Source organism: Microtus oregoni, unplaced genomic scaffold (assembly GCF_018167655.1).
Source record: "Microtus oregoni isolate MIOR12 unplaced genomic scaffold, Mior012 000003F_ref0000135, whole genome shotgun sequence".
NCBI classification, from domain to species: domain Eukaryota; kingdom Metazoa; phylum Chordata; class Mammalia; order Rodentia; family Cricetidae; genus Microtus; species Microtus oregoni.
In genome coordinates, this window is record NW_024543062.1 from 63,181,599 (window position 1) to 63,197,068 (window position 15,470).

Sequence of the window (15,470 nt, forward strand, 5' to 3'; positions counted from 1 at the left end):
CATGGAGCCAGCAGCAGTCTAGGAACGGTGAGCCTACCTAGAAGCAAACATGTTTAGCATAAAGAACTAAACCCAAGAGGGATGGCTCAGTGGTTACGAGCACATCACTTTCAGTTTAGTTACTGCATAGGACCCTACATGGCAGCTAAAAATGGCCTGTAACTCCAATTCCAGGGGCTCTTCTCGGGGCTCCTGTATGCACTTGGTGCCTCCAAACACGCATAGCCCATACATGTAAGTAAGTCTTTAAAGAAATGCACAGTAAACACGGGAGCTGAGGAGCAATGGAATATGTCTTTTATTATTATTATTATTTATTTATTAAAGATTTCTGCCTCCTCCCCGCCACCGCCTCCCATTTCCCTCCCCCTCCCCCAATCAAGTCCCCCTCCCTCATCAGCCCGAAGAGCAATCAGGGTTCCCTGTCCTGTGGGAAGTCCAAGGACTACCCACCTCCATCCAGGTCTAGTAAGGTGAGCATCCAAACTGCCTAGGCTCCCACAAAGCCAGTATGTGCAGTAGGATCAAAACCCAGTGCCATTGTTCTTGAGTTCTCAGTAGTCCTCATTGTCCGCTATGTTCAGCGAGTCTGGTTTTATCCCAGGCTTTTTCAGACCCAGGCCAGTCAGCCTTGGTGAGTTCCCGATAGAACATCCCCATTGTCTCAGTGTGTGGGTACACCTCTCGCGGTCCTGAGTTCCTTGCTCGTGCTCTCTCTCCTTCTGCTCCTGATTTAGACCTTGGGGTTGTAGTCCGGTGCTCCAATGTGGGACTCTGTCTCTGTCTCCTTTCTTCGTCTGATGAAGGTTAATATCCAGGAGGATGTCTATATGTTTTTCTCTGGGTTCACCTTCTTATTTAGCTTCTCTAGGATCACGAATTATAGGCTCAATGTCCTTTATTTATGGCTAGAAACCAATTATGAGGGAGTACATCCCATTGAAAAGTCCACCCTTGGCCATTATATAAGAAAACCACACTATCAGAGTGGAGTTGATGTCCTGTGAAATCATGTGAAAGAAACTGTAAAGAACCAAAGAGATGTTGGTTCGTTAATTGTCTGTATATACTTCTTGAACAAGTTAGATATATAACAAGCAAGAAAAACATTCCTTGCTTTGCTCTGTCTCTATGCATGAGGTGTGGGGATGAACCACACCTCTGAATTTTGGAAGCCCTGGGTGACCTAGAACTCGCTGTGTAGACCAGACCAGCCTCAGACTCACAGAAATCTGCCTGTTTCTGGCCCCAGAGGACCAGGATGAAAACTGTGGAACACTACGCCTTGTAGGCCACATTTTAGAGGAAGGGAGATGGTGTCTGTCCAGGCTGTCTAAGAGGAACAGGAATAAGGAGATTTATTTTCCCTACCCAAAGGCCCTCCTTACTGCTGGAGGATAAAGCCAGAAGTTTCTAGTTTAACTGACTAAATGGCAATGGCCAGTCAGTAAGCTGCTTATTGGTTATCTCCTATTTCCAAAACTGAGCAGGTTGGTAGGGAGGAACAGGGCAAGTACGGAAGGAACTTGAAGAGCACCCGCTGTACCTACCGGCCAAAGTAAAGGAAGGGAGGGAGGGAGGGAGGGAGGGAGAGAGAGAGAGAGAGAGAGAGAGAGAGAGAGAGAGAGTTAGTTGGCCAGGCAGGAGCAGGCTAAGGAGAACGATTTTATCTTATCAGAGGTTTGGCTCATTTAGACTGGGGGGCCCGTCTGTGGTAGCAGGAAATGACTCTGCTTCGCATCTGTTGTGTGAAAACACCATTACAGGTGCCATCTCAGACCTTACCGAGCAGGAACCTTCCTTCCCTGGTGCTTCCTGAAGCCGCGCCTTACATTGACTGCTGTATCTAACGTTTCCACTAGAGGGCAGGCGAAACTCACAGATTCTGTGCATGGAGCGTCCCGTTCATTTTCAGTTTTCTTTCTTTTATTTTTAAATTTACGTGTATGTGTACCTGTTTGACTTTGCACCAAGTGGAGACCATGCCTGTGGAGGCCAGAGGAGGTTTTGAAATTCTGGAACTGAAGTTACAGACAGTTGTGTGCAGCCTGATGTGGGTCCGGGAATTGAATCCCAGTCCTCTGAAGGCAGAGAGTGCTCTAAGGGCTGAGCCATCTCTCTAACCTTTGTTATTTTTGAGATGAGGTCTCCTATATCCGGGTCTGGCCTTGAGCTCGTCATCCTTCTTTCCTTCCTTCTGGACTGAGATTACACGCAAGCGGTGCCAAACCCAGCTGGGGCACTCGGGGAGACAGAGGCAGTTGGATCTAGATAGAATGAGTTCCAGGACAGGCCCCAAAGCTACACAGAGAAACCCCGTCTTGATAAACAAACAGACAAAGAGGCAGTGGCTGGAGGATTGTTGTGAGTTTGAGAACAAATCAGACTATAGTGAGATCCTGTCTTTCAATAAAAACAAACAAGTTACCCTCCCTCTAAAAGAGACAGAGAGAAGCAGAGGACAGTAGAAGACAAGAGAACTCAGGACAGAGCTCAGTTGGTAGAGGGCTTACCTTGAAAGCATGAAGACCTGAGTTCAGATCTCCAATATCTACACTGAAAGTATCCGACATTGTAGTTCTCTTGTAATCCCAGAGACGGCAAGATGGGAGGAGACAAGGGTTCAGAGTTCACTGGGCAGCTAGTCTCAGTCTGGACCATTGAGGGACTTTGTCTCAAATAAAAAGGGGGAAAAAAAATTAAGAGTGTGTAAGGAGGTCCTGTAGAGAAGCTTCCCCTGGAACCAGGACAATAAACATTCTTTTAAATTAAAAAATTTAATGAATAGCCAGACGGTGGTGGCACATGCCCTTTGATCCCAGCACTGACACTCAGGGAGGCAGAGACAGGCAGATCTTTGTGAGTTCAAGACCAGCCTGGTCAACAGAGCAAGTTCTAAGACAGGCTCCAAAGCTGAAAAACCCTGTCTCAAAAACCCAAAAACCAACCAAACAAACAAATAAACCCCCAACAATTAATTAAATTATTAAAATAAATATTATTAAATATAATATTTACTATTGCTACCATAACAAATCACACCCAACCCAGTAAAGTGGATTTTAAAGCACAGAGAGCTAGGCCTAGGGCAGTAGCTCAGAGGTAGAGTGTTGCCTCTCATGCATGGCATTGTGTCTGTGTTCAGTCCCCAGTGCTGCCAAACAGACCAATATGAGCCAAGTGTCTGTGCAATGACCATAATCTCAGCACTTGGGAGGTGCTGAGCAGGAGGATCTGGAGTTCGAGACCACCCTTAGAGCAAGTCTGAAGCTAGTCGGGCCGTATCAGACCTCCTCTCAAAAACAACCCCCTGTCCCCTGACCTGACAGCTCAGCAGGTTAGAAGTCCACCCACTGTCACTGAAGTCCAGGTGACAGCAGAGCTGTGTTTCCTCTGTTTCTTGCCCTACCTCATCTCTAGAGCGTCTCCAGCAACATTCGTTTTCCAAGTGTTCTTCCGTCATCACAGGCCCTCTGGCTTCTGCTGGGGGAAGACTGTCCCGTGTCAGGGGCGGGAGTGATTAGACTGGGCCTTAAGGAGCGATAATCTCACTTCTTAATCTCCAAGGCCTTAACCACGCCTGTAAAGTCCTTCTGCCTTGCCATAGAGCACCTCCTTTCATTTTGGGGGTGAGGAGATGGCCATCCCTTCGGCCGGAAGTTCTGCCCACCAAGTAGAACATACATCTACTGAACACACTGTGGCAGGTATCAATTTGGGCTTCAGCGATGAGTGAGACAAGGACTTTCCTCTGAGGCTAGAGTGAAAAGCAGGGTCCAGCTACAAAAGGTCTCATAGACTTTCTACGGGAATTTAAATTTGAAATCATAGGAAGCCATATGTGCCCGGCACTGTTGGCTTCTCCATGAACACAGAAGTTTCAAAACTACAGTAAGGGCTGTTTGTGGTGGCACATACCTTCAATCCCCTTCTGGGGCAGAGGTAGGCAGGCTCTCTATCCAAGAAGAATCTGGTAACAAGTTCCAGACCAGCCAAGGTTATATAGTGAAAGATTCTGTCTCAAAAACTTCAGTTAAGCCGGGCAATAGTGTGGCACATGCCTTTAATTCCAGTACTCAGGAGACAGGCAGGTGGATCTCTGTGAGTTCGAGGCCAGCCTGGTCTACAGAGCTAGTATGGGGAGGAGAGCATCAGTTAACGAATAAAAAAAGATAAAAGAATTTTTAAAAAGTTTTAAAGCCTTTTCTTAGCTTCACTTCCTTCTTTTAGGCAATCTCATATTGCTAAGAGCTGTCTTCTTCCTCCTCCTCTTCCTCTTCTTCTTTTCTTCTTCACTTTTTTTTTTGAGATAGGGTTTCTCTGTGTAGCCCTGGTTGTCCTGGAACTTGCTGTGTAGACCATGCTGGCTTTGGAGACCCACCTGCCTCTGCCTCTGTCTCTGTCTCTGCCTGCTGTGGTTAAAGGCCTGCACCACCACCATCAGGCAAGAGCCCTCTTCTTTACCCTTCTGCTGAACCTCTCCCATACACCTGCAACTCTGGCTCAATGTTGTACCTGGGTGTCTAAGTGCTACAGAAGGAAACATTCAGATAGCATCAGCACAGTACTAAAATACCCAGTACTAGCTGTGGCTTCTACGCTACCTGTGAGCAGTTGCTGCCCCCATCCCTACTCCTCTCTTGGTGCTGGGGTTTAAGGAGGCCTTTTGTAAACTGAGCTATATACCCCATCATTCCTATGGTTATTTTAACTTTAACCGTTTTCCTTAAGTCTTCAATTCTATCTTTTGTTTCTTTGTTTTGTTTTTGAGACAGGGTTTCTCTGTATAGCCCTTGTTGTCCTAGAACTCTCTCTGTAGACCAGGCTGACCTCGAACTCAGAAGTCCACCTGCCTCCGCCTCCCGAGTGCTGGGATTAGAAGGGTGCATCACCATGCCCAGCTTTCATATCTGGTTTGACTCCCTTTCTCTCACAGATTGCTTAGAGACTATCAAGGAGCACGGTCTTTTTCCTCAGGGCATAGCCTCTAGATGTAGCAGTCTATAGATGTCATCTGCCCCTGAGTCTCCCCACTCGAAGACATCTCAGACAACTTTACCATTTGCTCTGTCCCGTGTCCTTTCTTCAGTTGGGACAGTTTTCATTTTTCTTCCTTTCTTACCTTGCTCTTCCCTCTCAACCTATGAACACGCTTCTTCCTCGTCTTAGAAGAAAACCAAGCCAAATGTGGTGGCTCAGCACTCAGGAAACAGACAATCAGGACTTTGAAGTCAGCTTGGCCTACATAGCAAGTTCAAATGCCAGCCTGAGCTACATGTGGAAACCTGTGCCAAGTAATAACACCTTTGGTAATCCTTCACGCTCCTCTGTCTCCTGCATTATAGTTCTCCTCTGGGTGATAAGCTTCTAGAACCTGTCTTTTACTCTTCAAACCACTGGAACCTGATTGAACTCCCACAGGCTCCTCTACCTTGCCTGGTAATGCCCACAAGGTTCCTTTTCATTGGCCCAGAGTTCATCTTCAATGAAAACAAAACAATACTTTCCCCCAAATAGTTTAGAACTGTGAACTCATTTTTTTTTTGTTTTGGTTAAGATTTAGTTTATGTTTGTGTGGGTATGTGCACATGCGTGTGGATCCCTGCAGAGGCCAGAAGAAAGCAACAGATCCCCCTAGAGTTACACACCACTGGGGAGCTACCTGATCTGCCTGCTTCTGCCTCCCAAGTGCTGGAACAGAGGGTTTGCAGCACCAGGCCGGGCTTGTGAACTCTCTTTTTGTATTGCTTTCTCTTCCACAGGACTGCATAAGACTTCCTCTAGTTGTTCAAACTCCCTTTCCTTTTTTTTCTCTTTATATGCATTGGTGTTTGAGGGAGTCAGACCCACTGGAACTGGAGTTACAGACAGTTATGAGCTGCTATGTGGGTGCTGGGAATTGTACCCTGGTCCTCTGGAAGAGCCGTCAGTTCTCTTAGCTTCTGAGCCATCTCTCCAACCCCTCAAACTCCCTTTCTACTTGATGTTTCTCCTCTTTTTGAGCCCTTTCCAGTTTCTACTTCTACCAGTCTAGGAAGGCCATTAGCCCTTGTCTCTTGGAAAACTGCTTGGGTTTATTGCAGAGTTTCATATAAATAGGGGGGACAATTAAAGGTCCCATAAGTTTTATAAAGACATTTCTGACTTTAACAGACAGGAATGGTAGCATCTTAAGTATGCTTAGCAGCTGTTTCCATGCGAGTTTTGGCTGGAGGGCAGTGGGCATCAGAGCTGAGATTCCCCCAGTGCTTGAAGGGGTTCCGAGAAGGAGGGTTGAGAACCATGAGCTTCACAATGTGACTGGAAAGGGGAGAAAAAGGCAAGAAAGGAAGAGAGCAGAGAACAAGATCCGTGGTTGAGGAAAGGGTACTTGGAGATCTGAGTTATTTAGCAAACCAGACGCAAACGTAGAGTTGGCCAGTACTGGGTGGAGTCTTCTGGAAAATGCTTGACACAGGTGCTTTAAGGGAGGTGCTCAGAGAAAATAACAGTTTCAAAGTTTTCTTCCTATCTTAATTGGTTTGGAGGCTCCTCTGATTCTCCTCCCCGCTCAGGTTTGAAGACCGCCCTTGGGTAAACGGGAGAGAAAAGTGCCAACATCTGCACCTGCACCTCCTCCATCAAGGTGGTAGTTCTTTCGGGCATCCCTAGCATGCATAATTATGAGAGAAATTCCTCAAACCGGCAACTGAACGCCCACCCCGTGTCCCTTCCAATAGGATGATCTGGCTTGCTTTCACCTGACCTCAGAGCAAAGGGTTCCAGCCTGGAAAGCAACGACCATCTGCTATCGGGGAGTGGGACTGCTGGCCCCGGGGTCCGCTCAGGACGCCGAGCACGGTGCGGAGGCGGGAGGCGGGAGGAAGAGAGGGAGGGTGGGGGCCAGGTTCCCGCCGCCCCGCCCTCTCGGCTCCGGCGTCTCGGCGATTCGGCGCTGCGGCTGCTGCCGGCGGCCTGGGCCGCGGTGCTGGCAGGAGCGGGCGATCCTCGCTCGCCGTGCAGTGCGCCGGCTGTCCGGGAGATGGCTTCTCCCCGCTCGCCCGCCGCTCGCGCTATTGTCTCACCCGGGGCCGCCTGACTGACTGCGAGCTCGTGCACGCTCCCCGCAGACAGCACCGGGCCCCGGACCGACCCCCCACACCCGTCGATTGCCCGTGCGTCCCCTGCAGCGGGGATCCCAGAGTCGGCGCGGGGCGGGCGAGGGGAGCGGGCGGTACTGCACCTCACGCGGGGAACGGAGCCTCCTGGAGCCACAGAGCGAGCCGGGGCGTGGGAGCCCAAGTCGCCCAACCACGACAGTCAGGGTGTCGCGGCGGAACCCGCGGCCAGCGCAGGTAGGACGAGTACTCGGAGGTGAGCACCGCCCGGGGGCTGCAGAGCGCCCAGCTAGCCGGGGCGACGAGGGCAGGGCTCCCGCCCCAAAGCACTAGCGCCAGGGGCAACAATGGCAGCGCCGAGAGCCCAGTCGGGTCCCAGGCGCCCGGCAGGTTGCTCGCCCCCCACCCCACGGCGCGCTAGCGATTCGCGGCCTCGCGGGCGATCACCCGCTGCCTCCTCCCGAACACACTTCCCGGGTGCAGCTGCAGGGCGAGCTGAGCCATGGGACCGCTTTGGAGTCGAATTGTTTATTAGTTTGTTTAAGAGCAAAACCTGTCCTGGAGTGGGGGTGATGGGAGTGGTGCTTCCTGTGCAGCGGGTGAGAAGTCAGCGTCCACCCTCGGGACTGTATACATTTTTCGGCCAGGAGGAGGGTAGGATTGGCCTTATAAGGATACTGCAGCAGCCAAAGACTGAGAGCTTGCTGGAGAGCCTGGGACCCTCAGGCCCGAATCTCTGGCCCCTCTGGGAAGGAGCTCCTCTTCTGGGCTGTACTTGTCCCTCGTTTTTTTCAGTTCCATACAGCAGCAGCTTTGGTGTTTCTGGTGTGATAGAAGCTGGAATCCCCGGCAAGGCTGCCAAGCTGGGGTGGGGTGGGGAGTCCAGGGGCTTGGCAGGCTTTTGGGATGTGGAAAGACGTTACCAAATGTATGAGGTTAGTGCATACACCCTTGTTGGCTGAGGTTAAAGTGTGCGTGGAGTCTGCCATTGCTCTTGCTCCTTCTGGGTAACCTGGCTCTACATCTCACCTCCCTTTTGGGATCTTTGTGGTTTCCCTGTCCCAGCTCACCAGTCATGCTTAGGGTGGAAGTCCTATTGTCTCTGACTGCCCTGGTATTTTTATTCAACTTGGTCAGAGAGTTCAGCAGTCTGAACTGCTGAGCTCTAGCAGGCCGGAGATTCTTTAGCAGGCTACCTGGGCTACCAGAAGTCGGCTAATATGGCCCCTTCTTTCTCTAAACTACCTGCTTGTCTGGGAATGACCAAGCAGATGTAAGCAATTTGCACTGAATTCCAGCCCCGAAACAGTCCTGAATGAAAACTTACTCTGTTTGCTTCCCTGAGGCCTTGGAAAGATATTCAGGAAAGACATGGTCCAGGAATGGCAGCCCGGGGCCCACAAATATTCCCCCGTCTCCAGCTCTAGCTCCTGGAACACTGTGAGCATGAGGAACTGCTGCTCCTCCGGAGCCTGGCAGTTCCATGTGGGGCTGCGTTCATGAAAAAATTAAGTTGAGGCACATTTTATAGCTATGCCTGACAGCCAGCATCTGAGCAGACAGTGGCTTTGAGAGAGAGCCCTGGACCCAGGCTGGGGCTGCTTCTCTCCTTTGGCTTCTGGGTGAGCCCAGGTTTTGGCTTCTGCAGTTCAGGGCTTACTGAGTGTATGGGTGTGTATGTCTGAATCTGATGGAGATCCCAGACCTGGCCAGAAGGCAGCTTATCCATTTTCCTTTCCACAGGAACACTGGGTAAGGGATGGTCATTTAGTTTTGGGGGCCCTGGGTATTTTTCTGGGGTGCTCCTTTGGATTTGCCTGGTGGTCTAGAATGTCTGCTTTTTTTGCCCCCGAGACCTCACTGTGTTCCTACAAAAACTCCACACCCTGTGGGCCTTTAGGTCCCTTGTGGTGCCTTGCCCCTGCATTTTACAGGTGCTGTGTGACTGCTGGGGCTATTGGAGAGAAAAAGGGAGGCGTGTCTGTTTATTTGTATGTTGTGACCGATCACAGATTCAAGTTCCTCATACCTCCAGAATGTACACTTGGTCCACACCATGAGGGATGGTAGAGAAAGTGTCACGAGGCCCGACTTTGAGTGAGGCCTGGTGAGACTTACTTTCTAGACGTGAACATGGACAAGTCGTGAAGTTGATTTTATTTCCATATTTGTAAAACGGGAGGGAAAGTATCTGTGGCTCACAGGATTGTTATAAATGGGGTGCTTCCCCAAATGAAGTGACATGTGCAAGAGCAGTCTGCAAACTGCAAAGGACAGCTCCCCCACCCTCATGGTGGCTGTAGCATTTGTTCTACACAAGGAAGAACAGCCAGGGGTGTTGATGGAGTAAACTGAGGGGAATATGGAGTAGGGAACATTCCAGAACCTTTCTCTTTTGAGAAAGGGAAGCATGGCGCGATAATATAAATACTACTCCTTGTGTGTTCCTCTTTAAATAGAGCTGACAGATGGAAACTGGGAGGGAAAGGCTGCTTAGTATTTGTAGGGAATTGGGAGAAAGACTTCCCAAGGGCTGATTACTGTCTGCAGACAGGCCAGTGCTGACCTGGCAAAAAAAAACAAAAACAAAAAAGCCATAATAGTTAACACTGGTGTCAGCCAGCCAGGACATGACAGAGGTGGGACTTGAAACAGGAAAGCTACTTTGCATATCCCATGCTCATGTCTCAGTGTCACCACCAGAGACAGAACAGGCCGGTAGCAGAGAGGCAGAATATATTTGTTATAGATTCCCTGGATTGCCCAAAAGATGGCACCAGACTGGAGCTACCTTAGATTGAAAAGCTTCTTAAGGACAGGGGCCCAGGAAGATGCTCCCCACACCCAGCCCCAGCTCTGCTGAATCTTCGGTTCCCTGTTGTTAGGAAGCAGAAGCATGACCGTGAGAATTCCTTAGGCTCCCACCTCACTCGCTTCTCCTGTCAGGATAACCAGATCGAGTTATTTAGTCTTCTTCTGGGCATCTCTGGTAGTTCATCTGGGCTTAGGAGGCTCTGGGAAAATTAGGACCGCTTTCTTGTTTTAGTGTATTTGAATTGGATTTGCTTGGTATTTCTCTGTGTGTGTCATGTCCCCGTGTGTGTGTGTCCGTTCTGTCTGTATGCGTCTGTGTGGTTGTACACATACCATAGCGTGCATGTGGAGGTCAGAGGACAACCTTCAGATATCAGTCCCGCCTTTTACCTTGTTGAAGCCTGGATCTCTTTGCCCATGAGTAAGCCACGAGCTAGCTGGCTCCTCCTGGGGCTCCTCCTCTTTCTGCTTCCCATTGCCCAGCTCTAGTGCGGCAGTTTTCACCAGAGGTCTCAGCTCAGCTCCCAGGCCAGCCCAGCAAGCGCTCACCCCACTCCCCCCCCCCCCCCATTAAGCTGTCTCCCCAGCCCCTGGTGTCTGGTTTTGTAAGTGACGGATGATGCTTATTTTTTCTGATCATAGAAAGTGTTAGAACTGAGAAGGACCTCGAAGATAACCTCCTTGAGAGGTGACTTCAAGGTCACAGCTTTGCTGGCTGCGCTGGAACTTGATGCTGGCTCCAGGGCTCAGGACAGAACCTGCTCTTCTGCTCTTTCAGCTAGCCAACCCTGTCACTGGCTGCCTTGATGGGAAATTCCCCTCAGAACAGAGGGAATAGAATTTCCTCACCCTGGTTAAGCAGACTAGGAACTCTAGCTGCTATTCCTTCTTCCTGAAAACTCCCTAGAGGAAGGCTCCTAGTATCTCCTTTCAGAGAGAAGTCAAAGATCAGGAGCCTCTTTGGAAACACAGCCCCTCACTGTACCTGCGGCACTGCCTCTCCTCACCAGACCTTCTAAACATGGCTTTTCTCCCTTTCCTGGGCCTTCCCAACGCATTCCAGACACCCAGCACTGCTGCCCCCACAGACTACTTTTTTGCTTGTTTTTATTTATTTGAGACAGGGTTCACTCTATAGCCCAGGCTAACCTCACACTCCCTGTGTAAACTAGCCTGGCCTCTGCCTCCCTAGTGCTGGGATTAAAGGCCTGTGTCATCACACTGATCCAGGGATTTTTCTCAGTTGTACTTAAAGAAGGGAAAAAAAGAATGCCCTTGGGCGAAAGTTCAGATCCACAGAAAAGTGTAAGCACATGATAAATGATGACACCGAAGTCTCTCCATCCCCATCCGTGGTGTTCTTGGCATCATCTCAGTATCTGCTCCCTCTTCTCAGCATTGTCTCAGCATCCTCTCTCAGCATCCGCAGCCTCAGAGGAAATGGGTGAGGTGGTTAGTACTGAAACTTTCTTTTTACAGAAAAAGACGAGATCTAGCAAGATTAGTTAGTAATGTTAGGAAACATGCCCAAGTCAGCTGTGCTGGCCCATGTTTTATTTATTCATTCGCTTGTTTGTTTGTGTGTATGGATGCATGGAGGTACATGTGTGACATGCCTGTGGTGGCAGATCTCCTGGAGCTAGAGCTGTATTATAGATGATCGCGAACCATCATGTGCTGGGAATTGAACCCTGGTCCTCTGGAGAGCAGCCAGTGCTCTTAACCTAGGAGCCATCTCTCCAGCCCTTGTTTTGGGTTTTGAGAGAGAGGTACAGGCTGGCCTCATACTCCTGCTCCTCCTGCCCCTCCCCCTCCGGTGCTGAGATTTGCAGGTGTGTCAGCATCCCTGGGCCAGTCCTTTTCTGAATGGCCTGGCCAGATGAAGGTCTACTGGTGATGGAAGAGAGTGCGTGGGGGCATGTTCCAGAATGACTGCCAACATTAGCGTGAACAATTGGGCCGATGTAATGAGCCTGTGTTTCCATGTGAGCCTGTGTTTCCCCAGCTGGTTGGAGAAGCAGGGAGGATGGTGAATTTTGGGTTCACACGAGTTTCACTTAACTCTTGATCCTATCATTTCCCTGTCGTGTGACCTTGGGCAGAGTGTTTAATCCCTTTGCTGTTTTATAATTTCCTCACCCGTAAAATGAGTATAATATATCCACGTTTAAGGACTGTTGTACGGATCAATTAAGACAATACCCAGCACCGAATATCAGAGGGATAAAAGGCCAGTTTCCTCCTTCCTTCCAGTGCCTCTGTGCTCCTCCCTCGACTGCTGACAAAGCACACTGGCATTTATGTGTTGGGAGGTATTTCCCTGACTCCTGTGGATTTCCTTGCTCCGGTGTGGCCTTCGGTCATACCCTGGGTACACTCATCCAAACTGCAAGCCATGTCAGCCGGTCCCCGCTGAGAAAGCCCTGTGCCTGCTGCTTCTCTTGGGAGACCCTGATGAGGGTCCATGAAGAAGGAGCTGGTGAATGTGCCAGAGCATACCGAGCCAGGTGGACCCCTTTCTGCTCAGTGACCCCTTTACTGAGAGTACATTTAGGCTCTTTCTCCCTTGGAACTTTCTTATGCAAATTGGGGGACAGTAGCCAACAGGAAGGTGTTAAGCCGTGTACACGTGAAATAGAACCAAACTGCCTGACACCTCCCTCCCACGCTGCCCATCACGTTCTTTGAAACTCTTTATGACCTTACTGCAGAGGCTTGGAGCGGTCTCTTGAACGCCAGGCAGAGGTGTGGGTCCTGTTCAGTAGTCGTCAAGGCGCACATACATACAGAGTGTAAAGAGGCGGAGAACAAGAAGATTGGGATCGGGGGAGTGTTAAAGAATTTTGAATGGTAGGTGGGAAGGGAAAGAGAAGGAGAAAGCGTGTGTGTGTGCATGTATATGAGTGTGTATATGCTTGTGTGCATGTGTGTATGTGTGTATATGCATGTGTGTGTATGTGTGTGTATATGCATGTGTGTGTGTGTTTGCACACACGCACGCGCATGTAGGGGGACAGTAGTAGGTAGGCTCTGGGGCCTGATGTAGGTGTGGATGGGAAACAGGGCTTCGGCAGGCCCTACTCCTCTGTAACTACAGATGAAAGGTTTGCTACAAACAGACCTATCACCGCCACATGTCCAAGGTTAGCCATGTCCTGGGGAAGCCTGGCAGGACCGTCTTGAGGTCTGGTACTGTCACAATCTTGCCTGCTCCCCAATCCTAGTACCTCCTGTTAGCATTCCCTTCCTGTGGCTCAGAGTTCTGGGATACTGAAGATATACATAATCTCTTAGGGCTCTACACCCCAAATGGAGGCTTTTTTTCTTTATCAGAATGGATACAGTTGTGTTCTTGGTCAACACGCTAACTTGGGGCCTTGACGACTTAGAGCAAGAGTAGGCTAGCCACTGTGCTGGCACCAAGGAGAGGGGAGGCCTTCAGCTGGGAAGCTGCGGCCACTGGGGAAGGTGTGGTGGCCACCGGGATCAGGCTGGACTAAGAATAATGAAGACTAGAGTTGGAGGGATCAGTGACTTCAAGAGACAGGCTGCAGGATGAGTACTGGGAGATCATTCTAGAGAGAAGCAAGGGATTGTGAGCTCCGGAGTGGGGAGTGGAGGGAGACCAAAAGTTAACCACCTGTCTCTGAAGGAGGATCATCCCTCCCACCAAGGGCCTGGTACTCTCCTCACTCTGCTTTTTAAATGCAGATTGTCCTGGAGGGACTGACACCTTGGCCGCTAACAGCCCCGTGCAAATTAGTATCTAATGCCCTGTGGCATTCTATTTTAATGGAGACTTTTTTTCCTGAGTGAAAGATGCAAGCTGGTTCCCTTTCTTTTCTCCTGTCTGTGTTCTTCTCCTTGTCTGTGTTGATGCTATGGTTTCCTCGTGCCTTCCTGAATCAGGAAATAACTAGACATTCCTGGCACTTGAAAGAGGCCCTGGAGACCTCTGCGGACAGGCTCTCTGGGGCCTGCGCTTTCCTGGGGTGCAGAGAAACTTAGACACTTCTTGGGAAGGGCCAGGGCTGCCTCTAAATCTAGGGAGGCTATTTGTCTTTTTCTTCAGGGATAACCTACTTTTCTCTGACGATGTCTTGCCAGTGGCACTAGGACTATGACCTCAGAGTCTAGGCCATCTCTCTCTCTCCAGGAAACTGATTGGCGGGTGGGGTTGGTGGAGGGTGTGTAGGTCCAGGAAGTGGGGGTGTGGGGAGCTCCAGTGATTGAGAGGCGTGGGGATGTAGGGATTGTGAGGCAGTGAGGATAGGAACGTGAAGAGGGGAGAATGTGGGGTGTGTGGAGTAGGAGGAGACACAAAGATGTATGTGGGATGGGAAAGGTATGGGGGGCTGGGATAAAGGCGGTTTGGGGAACATGCCCTGTTTATGTGATCCCTACAGCTTTGGTTGCCTGGGAATGACTGTCAGGGATCGTCATGATGGGAGGAACGTGAGCAGGGACTGAAGATGTGTGACCACCTGTCTGCACCGCCAGTTTGGGAATGGTATGCTTGGAGAGGGAAGACAGTGAGCAGGGCCCGGAGACACGGGATAGAGCTACCCAGCCGAGTGAAAGGAGCTAGCTTCTGGCATGGTATCCGGGCTAGTCAGCTCCTCTTCTGATCATCGGGAATGATGTTTTGGCCTGCAGCCCTTTTCTGCTTAAGTTCTTTTCAGGGCCAAGCAACTGACAGACAGCTGCTGACAGCCCACCACCCACACAGCCTGTCACTGCCCCCTGGTTCCCACACTCAGACTTATAGGCAGATAGGACTACCACAGGGGCATGCCTACTGGCTTTCTCTACTGTATAAGGCCTGGTCATTCTGGGGCTCCCCCTGCAGGGCTTCTGGTCCTAGAGCCCTGGGCTTGCTGAATAAGAGCACAGGACTGGGCCTGAGGGCCTCACAGCCCTGGCTGTCCTGGAACTCACTTTGTAGACCAGCAGGCATTGAATTCACAAAGATCCTTCTGCCTCTACCAAGAAGGGAGACTGCCTAAGGAAGTTGTTACCAGAAAACAGTCAAAGAATTGTTACAACTCCATGCATGAGACGTTTTCCCTAGTGTTAGACCCAGCAAAGATGTCCCCCTTTCAAGAAGGTCCTCCAGGCATTGTTCTCTGTCCTCTGGCTAGTCCCATGTCTCTGCAAGTGCCCCCAAATACATTCCCCTCCTCTTACCTGGGAGATGGACCTGATTTGACCTACCCTTCAACACTGTCTCCTTGCTCTGGGCAGTCTCTAATGGGTTAGCGTAGCCGGCATGGGGGGCTTAGAAGCTACCATTAGCATGGTAAGATGGCTAGTACCCTGTCTCTTGTTCTTCCCTCTGGGGAAACCTCCAGCCCAAGCAGGGTGTCTCTTCTGCCCTCTGCCCTGACTGGAGAGGAGCAGCTGTAACCTGTTGGTGGTCTCTGTTTCGTGTGCTGGCTTTTTCTGGGAAGTTTTCCCACCCATTAAAGAATCCCAGAGAACGGGATTCCCTTGCGTATGAACTGGGAAAACTGAACTTAGGCTGGGAGTGACATGGGTGGCTGTCTAGGTTTTTGGTGG

The 15,470-nt window shown here is 50.3% G+C and overlaps 1 protein-coding gene across 3 annotated transcripts in view; it reads left to right on the top strand.

Moving 5' to 3' along the window:
- The first annotated feature begins 6,800 nt into the window (after positions 1-6,800).
- Positions 6,801-15,470, top strand: part of Pik3c2b (phosphatidylinositol-4-phosphate 3-kinase catalytic subunit type 2 beta) — a 61,968-nt gene continuing 53,298 nt past the window's right edge. For 2 of the 3 annotated variants that reach the window (XM_041648215.1, XM_041648217.1), the window contains exon 1: positions 6,921-7,334. The gene's annotated coding sequence lies outside the window, so the exon portion shown is untranslated. Of the gene's footprint in view, positions 6,841-6,920; positions 7,335-14,317; positions 14,422-15,470 lie in introns of those variants that run through there. The other variant, XM_041648216.1, reaches the window with a different exon arrangement.